Source organism: Sturnira hondurensis, unplaced genomic scaffold (genome assembly GCF_014824575.4).
Source record: "Sturnira hondurensis isolate 20B ecotype Veracruz unplaced genomic scaffold, ASM1482457v3 Scaffold0015596, whole genome shotgun sequence".
Taxonomy (NCBI): domain Eukaryota; kingdom Metazoa; phylum Chordata; class Mammalia; order Chiroptera; family Phyllostomidae; genus Sturnira; species Sturnira hondurensis.
The window spans coordinates 1,235,031-1,247,551 of NW_028088227.1; positions in this window are offsets into that span (position 1 = coordinate 1,235,031).

Sequence of the window (12,521 nt, forward strand, 5' to 3'; positions counted from 1 at the left end):
GTCAACTCTATCTTAAGAAGCTGAAGACCTCCACCTATAATGACCTTGTGTCAGTACAGCCACTAAGGAAAATAGTTTAGAATCACCTATAAAAGTTGAATACTACCATGATGGTTAATTTTGTGTGTCAACTTGTCAACTTGGTTGGGCCATGGTACCCAGATATGTGGTTAACATTATTATGAATGTTGCTGGATGAGATTTATTTAAGTTTTTTAAAATATGTTTTATTGATTATGCTATTACAGTTGTCCCATTTCCCCCCCTTCACTCCTCTCCACCATGTACACCCCCTCCCACCCACATTTCCCCCCTTTAGTTCATGTCCATGTGTCATACTTATAAGTTCTTTGGCTTCTACATTTCCCATACTATTCTTACCCCCCAGCCCCCATCTGTTTTCTACCTACCATCTATGCTACTTATTCTCTGCCTTTTCCCCCTCTCTCCTCGTCCCACTCCCCTGTTGCTAAACCTTCATGTGATTTCCATTTCTGTGGTTCTGTTCATGTTCTAATGGATTGCTTAGGTTGTTTTTGTTTTCGTTTTAGATGTAGTTGTTAATAATTGTGAGTTTGCTGTCATTTCACTGTACATGTTTTTTATCTTCTTTTTCTTAGAAAAGTCCCTTTAACATTTCATTTAATAAGGGCTTGGTGATGATGAACTCTTTTAAATTGACTTTATCTGAGAAGCACTTTATCTACCCTTCCATTCTAAATGAAAGCTTTGCTAAGTAGAGCAATCTTGGATATAGGTCCTTGCCTTTCATGATTTGGAATACTTCTTTCCAGCCCCTTCTTGCCTGTAAGGTCTCTTTTGAGAAATCCGCTGACAGTCTTATAGGCATGCCTTTGTAGATAACTGTCTCCTTTTCTCTTGCCGCTTCTAAGATTCTTTCCTTAATTTCAATCTTGGGTAATATAATTGTGATGTGCCTTGATGTGTTCTTCCTTGGGTCCAACTTCTTTGGGACTCTCTGAGCTTCCTGGATTTCCTGGAAGTCTATTTCCTTTGTCAAAATGGGGAAGTTCTCCTTTATTATTTGTTCAAATATGTTTTCCACTTGGTGCTCTTCCTCTTCTCCTTCTGGTACCCCTATAATTTGGATGCTGGAACATTTAAAGATGTCCTGGAGGTCCCTAATCCTCTCCTCATATTTTTAAATTCTTGTTTCTTTTTTTTTTCTGATTGGTTGTTTTTTTCTTCCTTCTGATCCACTCCATTCATTTGAGTTCCAGTTTCCTTCCCCATCACTATTGGTACCCTGTACATTTTCCTTTATTTCACTTAGCATAGCCTTCATTTTTTCATCTAACTCGTGACCAAATTCAGTCAATTCTGTGAGCATCCTGACACCAGTGCTTTGAGCTGTGCATCTGATAGGTTGGCTATCTCTTTGTTGCTTAGTTGTATTTTTTTAGAGCTTTGATCTGTTATTTCATTTGGGCCATTTTTTTTGTCTTGATGCACCTGTTATGTAGTGAGGGGCAGAGCCTTAGGTGTTCACCAGGTTGGGGCAACCCAGTTGCTTGGTTGTGATGCTGTATGTGGGGGAGGGGTCCAAGAAAGAACAGTGGCTCTTGCTCTGCTCTCTGCTGAATTTTAGTCACTTCCCCTGCTTCCCACAAGCAAATTGGGCCCTTCTGGTGCTGATTCCCATATTGGTGGGTTTGTGTACATTCTAGGAACCTGTGGGTCTCTCCAGTGAACTCTCCTGTGAGGCTGGGAGTTTATCCTACTGCTACCTCAATCCCTACAGGTGTTTTCAATCAGTGGTTTGAGACTTTATTTCCCCACACTGGAACTCTGCATTGTGTGGTCTGTGTCACTCCCCAGTTTTGCCTGGTTTATCTGTGCACAAATGTGGGACCACCTGGTTCACCAGCCACCTTGTGTGCCGCATCCCTCCACAGTCCGCTGCCTCACTGGGTCAGCCAGCTGCTGCCTTGTGCACCTGGGGTTCACCAGCCACCACTTTGCTGCAACCCCTCTCAACCTGATCGCCCAACTCCACCCCTCCTACCAGTCTGGATGAATATGTCTACTTTAATTCCTTGCTTGTTGTACTTCCATACAGTTCAATTTCCTATAGGTACTAGTTGTTTTTTGTTTCTAAATTGTTGTTGTCCTTATTTTGGTTGTGGGAGGAGGCACAGAGTGTCTACCTATGCCTCCATCTTGGCCAGAAGTCTCCTGGACTTTGAGTAGAGAAACTTGTCCTCCATAATGTGCATAGGCCTCATCCAATCTGTTGAAAGCTTGAATGGATTAAAAGCCTGATCTCCCCTAAGCAAGCGGAAGTTCTGCAGCTTTTGGCCTTTGGCCTTCAGTCACAACATCATGTCTTTTCTGGATCTCTGACCTGCTTTTGTGTGTGTGAATTTTGGGTCACTCCCTATTAATATGTATGAAGCTTGATCTATCCTATTCCCTAAAAAGATTTACAACCCAAATATGATCTCAAATTGCTGGGACATACTCACTTTAACTTCTACTTCTAAAGTCTGAAGCAAGGCTTCTGTGTTCTTATGCTTTTCCATTTATTCATTTGCTCTTCCTAATTAACAGTGATAGTGAGAACCTTAAGCAGCCTTGAGACTTTAATAGAATCTCAGTGTCTACACTAGCAAGTCACCATTTATAGCCTCTGTTGTCACAGGTTCCAATAGGTTTGCTTTGGCCAATCCCCAATTACTGGCTTTCTTCACTGATTTTGTAATTTTCACTTTTGGTATAGATATAATCAGTGGGTGGTTTTGCCTGCATTCTGGTGCAATGTTAAATCTCCACCTGACATATATATATACATGAATGACTGCTTAGTATATATGTATGTGTGTGTGTGTATACACACACATACAGAGTCCAGAGTCCAGCAAAAGTAAAGCCTGCTTGAGTGGTTGGTAAGGTAATAGTATGGGTGCAATAATTTATAGTTTTAATTTGAACATTTCACCTAAAATGTTATATGGTGTCCTTGAGTGTGATATTGTTATATTACAGAATTACATGCTTATGATTTTGTAATAAAAGATTTTGAAATAAAAAGGGGCATTATTTGTGCCAAACTATATATATGTACATATATGTTTTTATATATGTTATATATATTTACATATGTTTTATATTATATATCCATATATATGTATATATCTCCTCACATGGGGATATATTTATTGACTTGAGAGAGAGAGAGAAATACATCAATGTAAGAAGCATTGATTAGTTGCCTCCCACATGCACCCTGAGCAAGGATCGATCCCATAAGGTAGGTTTGTGCCCTGACAGGGAATCAAACCCACAGCCTTTTGGTGTATAGGATGACACTCCAAGCAACTGAGCCACCTGCCCAGGGCTCCATATGCTTTTTTAACAGTTGCAGCAAAGGCTGCAGTAAACTTGAGGCTAAGTATGATCTCTAGTGCAGAAAACATTGACTTTCTATACTTTTTCTTCCCTTCCCTGGCTCGGGGATCTGCCACTGGGGCCCCATCCCAGCAGTGCATTGTAGCCGCAATTCCCCAACCTTCTTCTGCATGAACTGGGTGTCACAGAGTCCCCAGACAACCACATTTGGTGTGCCATTTGCTCTTCTTACAGGTTTTACTGCTTTCCCTCTTGCTTGTCACAGAAGCTCATCCAGAGGATTCTGCCTAGAGAGACAGAGCAGGGGATTGGATCAATATGAACTTATTTGTTGGTCTTTCTTTCAGTTCCATGAAAGACTCCACTAAAAATAAAATTAATGAATTTGGTTTCTGGTGATGCTGGCTTACACATAGCTTCTGCGACTAGGACCTCTCTTCATTTGACACTTCTCCCCCTTAAAGCTATTCATGCAAATTTATGAACACCCACACTACCATTGGCTATATTAAGCCATAAACACTACTTGTCGCAGGAAGTTAACTGGCTTCAACATTGTTCCTCATTCTTGAGTGATACTAGCTCAGCCCTTGGGACTTGGCACATATTTTGAGTAACGACTATGCCAGTGGTTGGGCAGTCATGTTGCAGATGCCCTCTTGGCTCTACTGTCTGGATAATGATTCTTTTGTTATATAGATGAACATTACATCAGAATTCAGCAACCATGGACTAGATCCTCAAGACCATAACCTCTGTTTACAGAGGCCACACTTGAATGCATGGTCATATTAACTGTAATAAACTGCATTACAATGGCTCTTGGCCCCATTCAATGTAAAAAGGACCTCTGGACCCTGCCAACTCTCCTGAAATTATTCCTAGAAATTTCCAGAGATTATCTCATGGGTGCTTATTAAAAATCCTGTCAGCTACCACATAGTGCTTGCTGTGTTTTCACTCCCTCCTCAATGAGGTTAGCCATATCCTCCAACTAGGCCACCCACCACTGAGCAACCACCCTCCAAGGCCCCTAACACCAACATGCTGCATTGACTGCAGGCTGAAGCAGAAACTGAGTCCATCCCTCCCTTTGTGTGACCCTCTTTGCACCCCAGTGTCCACAATGTTTTAGTGAAAATAGTTTCTCCTGTTCTATTTTCAGTTACTCTTTCCTCAGGACTTACGCATGAACCTCCACAGAAGTAATTTCTATTTTCCTTCTTTTTCATCATTCACCTATCCCCAGCAGTTCTAAAATCAGCCTTTTTAGGACAGATTTAAGTTTTTTCTACATTAACATGCTTCTTCATAGGTGGAATAAATTAAGACTATGGCAATACCACTACTGGGATTATACCTTAAGAATCCTGAAACACCAATTCAAAAGAACCAATGCACTTCAATGTTCATAGCAGCACAATTTACAATAGCCAAGTGCTGGAAGCAACCTAAATGTCTGCCAATAAATGAGTGGATAAAAAACTATGGTACATTTAATGATGGAATTCCACACAGCAGAAAGAAAGAAGGAGCTCCTACCCTTTGTGACAGCATGTATGGAACCGAAGAGCATTATGCTAAGTGAAATAAGACAGTCAGTGAAGACAAATACCACATGATCTCACCTATAAGTGGAACCTAATCAACAAAACAAACAAGCAAGCAAAATAGAACCAGAGACATTGAAATAAAGAACAAATTGACAGTGACAGAAGAAAAGCGGGGAGAGGGATAATGGGGGAAAATAGGGGAAGGTCCATCAAGCAACATGTATAAAGGACCTATGGACAAAGCCAAAGAGAGTAGGTTTAAAGGTAGGAGGAGGGGATGAGTGGGGTGAGTGGCTGTGGTGGAGTGAAAATGGAGACAACTGTACTTGAACAACAATTTAAGTAAATGAATGAATGAATAAATAAATAACACTAAGGGCCAGAGACACCATTAACAACAAGTTCCAAAGAGTGAGAGCTCTGTGGAAAATATTTCACAAGGACAGGCACTAGGCAAAGAATGGTATCAATCTAAGAGTTCTAGTTAGAACACATTTGACATAAGATTTTAAAAAAGACTATGTCAATAATAGGAATAAATACAACAGAAAAACCTCTAGGATCCAAGTAATCATCCCAAAAGCAATGTCTACTCTTATATGGCCACCTGAAATTTTGAGTTGTAGCTCAAACTTTTTGGTGAGTAATTTCAGAAAGATATTTGGCAGTCTTTATTACCCATATCCTCTTTAGATATAAAATTACTCTGACACAGAGCTGTATTCCAGAAGATAAAGAGCAGGAAGCCCTGGTGGTAATTGGTGGACATAGGAAGTGGCTCTTTGAGAAAGGATAAATTTAATATAGGAACAAAAACCAAGATGGCACTGCCAGTGATTATAACTGAATTCTCTCTCTGCCCATGTGGGAGAATGTGCCATCAGAGGGAAAGTGGGCTAGAGAGGCACAAGCTGCAGAGCTTTCTGGAAAGTCAGAAGTGAGTGAAGAATTTGAGGTCTAGATGGCTGGGGAGGTTCAATTTGGGGAGCAGGGGATGCCTGTGGAGTGAGACAGCGTGGTTTTCCAGATGAGCAATGGCAGGAGCAGGGGCTGAGCACACACAGTGCTTGCTCTGCCTGTGGGGGCTGACCTGGGGGCTAACCTGGGGGCTTACCCTGTCACTTGGCAGGTGAAGTGAATGAGACTAGACTCGAACATCCTTGGCTTTCCCAAGGATGGCTTGTTGTGGGCTGGCAGCAGGTCTTTTCGATGCATCGTCTCCCTCATGAGAAACATAATTTGCTGCTAGGATTCTTCTCTCTCTGGTTTAAATATTAGACAAATGTGTTTCTGTTTATCCAACTTTCTGTCTCACAGTGCTCCTACTTTTGGTAAAGCCTGAGAGAATGTGTGTTTACCTCAGCAATGGCTGGTGCCATGACATTTAGCATAGTTTTCAAAAACAGAAAACATCATTAAATGCCTGTTGGTCACTGCAGCAATATAGCGCTTTATCTCTGCTTGACAGAAAGTTAAACCCTAAAGGTATCTTGTAGATCATATTCTTCTGTGTGATACCCTGTAGTTTATAGTTTATTAATCCAACAGTTATTTATTGACCATCCACTATGTGTCAGGCACTATGATTGAAGCTGGGATACAGAGATAAACCAGACAGAAGTAACTCCTCCACTAACAGGATTTATAGGCAAACAGACAGGGGCAGCACAGAGCACTAATGGGATTACATCAGAGCAGCCCCTAGCCCTGCCTTGGGGTATCAGGAAAGGTTTCTTAGAGCCAGTGACATATTGGCTGAGACCTGAAGGGTGAGAAGGAGCAGCCAAGCAAAGTGAGGTCAGGAAACTGAGATCAGAGAAGTTAAGTGGCTTGTTAAGGGGAAGCCAGGTCTGTTTATCAAACCCTTAAGCTCCCAGTTTCTATTCATTCATGGATGATATGGTGGGCGAATCCTAAGCAGTGGAATTACAAAGAAGAAATCACACCCCCTTTCTTCAATAATTCTATGATCTAATAAAGAGAGAAGTACATAAATAATTACAACATGGTGAAATAAATACTTTGGTAGCAGCAGGCACAGGGAGTTTATGCTGCATGCAAAGGTGGTGACATTTGACTCAAGTTAGGGTAGAGAAGGGTATCAGAAACAGCTATTCTGAAGAGGTAACTTTGGAGCTGAATTTTTACTGAAAATTAGGGGGTTACCAGGTAAACAGTCTAAGAAGAGCAGTCGAGGTCAAAAGCACAGCATGTTTGGAGGGTGCCGAAGCACCCAACCTCATGGCCTATTGGAGGAATTGTGAGTTATTCAATATGACTGGAGTATGAGTGTGGGTCAAGGAAGGCGATCAAGAAGTGGGACTGGAGAGGCAGGCAGGAACACAGTCTGGGGAAATTTTCAATGAGTTATTAAAAAATGAGATGTTATCTTTGAGACAGTGGGAGCCAATGGATGACTTCATTTGAGACAAACCAGATTATCCCTAAATACCATCTTATCAAAAATATGAAGAACGTATGGGCAAGGCTAAGATTAGAGGCACGGAGACTAGAGGAAGAGCCATTGAGGGAATCTTGGTGTTTGAGGTCGTCTGAGGTAAAGCGGTGGAAACAAAGGGAAATACGGGTTTTGAAAAATACTTAGGGGTGAAATTAAGATGAGCAGCTAGTCCAGGTTGGCCTGGGACCTTTCTGATTTTACCTCTGAGAGTTCAAAATGCTGGGAACCCATTGGTCCTGGTACAACTGAGATGGTTGCTTATACTCAGTGAAATTAACCTTGGAGAGAGAAACATAGAAAGAGAAGCGAAAGATGACATTCAGGGTTTTAGACTGGGCATCATGGCCATGGTGGTGTCACATATTAAAAGAGAGGAATGGAGAGAAAAATTGCTGAGTCAGGATTGGGGGATATAATAATGTAACTTTGTGCATGCTGGGTTTCAGTGGTTATGCTTTGTCCAGCTGGAGATTTGTAGTGGTGGGATGTGGTTCTAGAGCTCAGTCAGCAGATCTGGGGTGGAAATGGAGACTTGGGAGTCAGCCACAGGTAAACAGTATTTGAAAAGACTGCTGCTCAATATGGCAAGCAAAGTAGACACAGGAAGGTCTCTTTTCCTGTCTATCTATCATCTACCTATCTATATGTATATATGTCATAATTTGGCATATGTTTATTTAAAACACATAGTCAAGCTTTAAAACAAGGGAGGTAAAGTTACAGGGATCAGAAATGAAAAGAAGACCTTAGATCACTGTGTTGAACTAACAATGCCAAAGGGCCAAGAGAGGAAAAGGGAGTCCTCTGGAGGCTAATTTTTGATGTAAGATTTAAAAGTGAAGGTCCTACTCTGAAATGGGACCCTGTGTAAAATTGGACATCAGCAAGGGGTTCATATCTCTCAATGAGCATAAAGCAGGACTTCTGCTCTGAACTATTCTGGCAAGAGAGTAATTCCTAAGAAAGCAGAACCTCAAGCCTAGGAATAGATTCCTTTGTAACTGATGTCCTATGGGAAACATTCCTACTGAATAACAAAGCACAGGAGGTGACCATGTGCAGATGGACCATATGTACCACGAGGGTCAGAAAGCACAAGAAATGACAGAATTCACAGATAATAAGATCTTCTGAAAGAGATTTTTAAAATAAATTTGTTTAGAAATTTAAAGAAATAAAGGGAGGAGTAAAATACTAATGTGAGCATAGAACATTATGAATAAGGAACGACTAGATAAAATAAACATTAAGATTAGAAGTTTATTAAAATTAAAAATCAATAAGTAAGTTAAACATAAGACTAGATAGCCAAATAGAAAATTAGTAAACTAAGGTATCTGAAGACATGACCCAGAATGCAGCACAGAGATATAAAAAATCTGAAAGAGAAAGCAAGAGATAGAAAACTCTAATGAGAAGCTTCAGTAACCTGAAGCTTCAGAAGCTTCAGGTGTAGGTGAACTTTCCCTACACCTGAAGAGAATTCAAAGAAGGACTATAAGGGATGGGGGAGAGAAAATGTTGAAAAGAACAGTGGGGAACAATTTTGCATGGGGTTGTGAATCTTTAGAGAGATATGATATAGTAAATCCTCAGCAGGACATGCCAAAGAAATCTATACTTAGACAAATTTTAATAAAAAATGTGGGCATCATGGATATTGAAAAACTCTTGAAAGCTACCAAAGGGAAAACACAGACTATTTACAAAGAAATTACAGTCAGACTGACAGCAGATTTTCTTCAACAACAGATGTCAGGGACACACACACAAAAAAGATAAAATCTTCCAAATGCTGAAGGGGAAAACAAATGCTGAGGGGAAAAGAAAATCCAGAACTCAATGTCAAGTCAAATGATCACTGAAGAAGAAAGACTAAATAAGAATATTTTCATAATGAAATGTATTGCCTGCAGGCCCATCCTGAAACAATTGCTGAAGGATGCACTTCAGTAAGAAGTGAATTGAACCCAGAAAAATGGAGTGAGAGGCAAGAAGTAATAGCTGAACAAATACCTTTGTAAAATGCAGTAGCAAGTCTGGTAATGACTGACTACAAAATATGAGAAAAGGGGTGAGTGTTTAAAAACAAAGTAAAATTATATTTTAAACAATAAGAAGATGAGAGGGTTTTCTTAGGTCTTCAAAATGTTGAAAGGAATTTGTGCAGAAGGGTTCTAGACACGCTGACTCAATGGAGTAGAGAATACACTTTAAAATCCAAGGATGGCAACAAAAAGAATACCTTTAAACCAAATAATGAAGGAAAAAGGAATTCAATAAATTTAACAGATAATAGGGGGAAAAGGGAAAAGCGCATCATGGAAAACAAATAAAATGAAAAGGTAGAAATTAAATATATCAGTAAGCAGAAACTTCCAGCCAAGATGGAGGTGTAGGTAGACACACTATGTCTTTTCACACAACCAAAAGAAGGACAACAGCAATTTAGAAACAAAAAACAACCAGAACTTACAGAAAATCAAACTGTATAGAAGTCCAACAACCAAGGAGTGAAAGACATATTCATCCAGACCAGTAGGAAGGGTGGAGTTGGGCAGCCGGGCTGAGAGGACTTGTGGCAAGGCGGCTGGAGGATCCAGCAAGGCAGAGGATAGTGGAGCAGGGTGTGCAAGGTTGCAGGTGGTTAGCAAGGTGGTGGCTGGTGGAGCGGGCCATTCCACATTTACATGTGCAGATAAATGGAGAGTAACACCTGGGGAGTAGGATGGACTGCACAACCTAGGGCCCCAGCTCAGGGAAATAAAGCCTCAAACCACCAATTAAAAACACCTGTGGGGGTTGAGGCGGCAGTAGGACAAAGTCCCAGCCTCACAGGAGGATTCACCGGAGAGACCCACAGGGTTCTAGAACATACAAAAACCCACTCATGCGGGAATCAGCACCAGAATGGCCCAATATATTTGTGGGAAGCGGGGGGAGTGACTGAAAACCAGCAGAGAGTGGAGCAAGCACCATTGTTTCCTCCCGGACCCCCTCCCCACATACAGCCTCAAATGCACAAATGTGGGTTGCCCGGCCTGGGTAAACAACTAAGGCTACACCCCTCACTGCATAACAGGCATGTCAAGACCGAAAAAAAAAAAGAGGCCCAAATGAAAGAACAGGTCAAAACTCCAGAAAAAAATACAACTAAACCATGAAGAGATAGCCAGCCTATTAGATGTACAGTTCAAAGCACTGGTAATTAGAATGCTCAGAGAATTGGTCAAATATGGTAAAAAATTAGATGAAAAAATGAAGGCTATGCTAAGTGAAATGAAGGAAAATGCACAGGGAACCAATAATGGTGGGAAGAAAACTGGGACTCAAATCAATGGAGTGGACCAGAAGGAAGAAAGAAACATTCAACCAGAAAAAAAAAATGAAGAAACAAGAATTCAAAAAAAATGAGGAGAGGATTAGGGACCTTCAGGACACCTTTAAGCATTCCAATATCCAAATCATAGGGGTACCAGAAGGAGAAGAGCAAGAGCAACAAGTGAAAAAGTTATTTGAACAAATAATAAAGGAGAACTCCCCATTTTGGCAAAGGAAATAGACTTCCAGGAAATCCAGGAAGCTCAGAGAGTCCCAAACAAGTTGGACCCAAGGAAGAACACACCAAGGCACATCACAATTACATTAGCCAAGATTGAAATTAAGGAGCAAATCCTAGAAGCAGCAAGAGAAAAAGAGACAGTTACCTACAAAGGCGTGCCTATAAGACTGTCAGCTGATTTCTCAAAAGAGACCTTACAGGCAAGAAGGGACTGGAAAGAAGTATTCCAAATCATGAAAGGCAAGGACCTACATTCAAGATTGCTCTACCCAGCAAAGCTTGTGTTTAGAATGGAAGCGCAGATAAAGTGCTTCTTAGATAAAGTCAAGTTAAAGGAGTTCATCATCACCAAGCCCTTATTAAATGAAATGTTAAAGGGACTTTTCTAAGAAAAAGAAGAAAAATATGTAGAGTGAAATGACAGCAAATTCACAATTATTAACAACCACACAAAAACAAAAACAAAAGCAAGCTAAGCAACCCATTAGAACATGAACAGAACCACAGAAATGGAAATCACATGAAGGTTTAGCAACAGGGGAGTGGGACGAGGAGAGAGGGGGAAAAGGTACAGAGAATAAGTAGCATAGATGGTAAGTAGAAAACAGATGGGGGCTGGGGGGTAAGAATAGTATGGGAAATGTAGAAGCCAAAGAACTTATAAGTATGACACATGGACATGAACTAAAGGGGGGAGATGTGGGTGGGAGGGGGTGTACATGGTGGAGAGGAGTGAATGGGGGGGAAATGGGACAACCGTAATAGTATAATCAATAAAATATATTATAAATAAATAAATATATCAGTAATCAGATGAAATGTAAATTTAAACTTGCCTGTTAGAATATATAGGTATGCAAATGTACAATTTTGTTATAATGCTTGCTTTAAAGTTGGAATTTACTCACGTGATTGACATACTAGGGGGCACCCAGAACCTAACGCTAGTTTCACACTTGCTTTTGTGTAATTCTGTCTGTGAGAAACATTAGAAAACCTCCCCCAGCTGTGTGGAAGCACACCAGATACACAGGCTCCAGACACCTCGATCAGCTCCTCGGTTCACCACATGTGTCACGAGCCACATCCACCCCCAGTGATGTTACAACTCTCCTGACTCCAGGCAAACCTCCTTCCCCACGTTGCAATAACTGGGGAGCCGCAACCCTTCTCACAGCTACTTTCACAAGCAAACTTCAGGTGTTTTTCAAGGTAAATGCCAAATCTGTTGCAGTAGTTCTGTATTTCTTGACTGTTTAAAATGTGTAAAACTATACTAATCTGTTTTTCTATCTTTTTAAAAAATATGCTACTGATAGAGGTTTTGAGTATTTGTATCTGAAAGCCGATTATTCTCACAAGTCCTGTGATTTTTTACTGCCCAATTTTGCACAGTGTGGTGATTTTTAGGGCTGCTGATGTCATATGAGAGCAAAACTTACTACATTTTTAAGTATCCAGGTATCTACAGAGTTAACCACTACAGAGAATGGTATGAAAAGTTTAATATAAAAAAATGAGCTGCACTAGCAAAAAATAAGCCAAAGGAAAGCTGAGGTAGTGATATTAATATCAA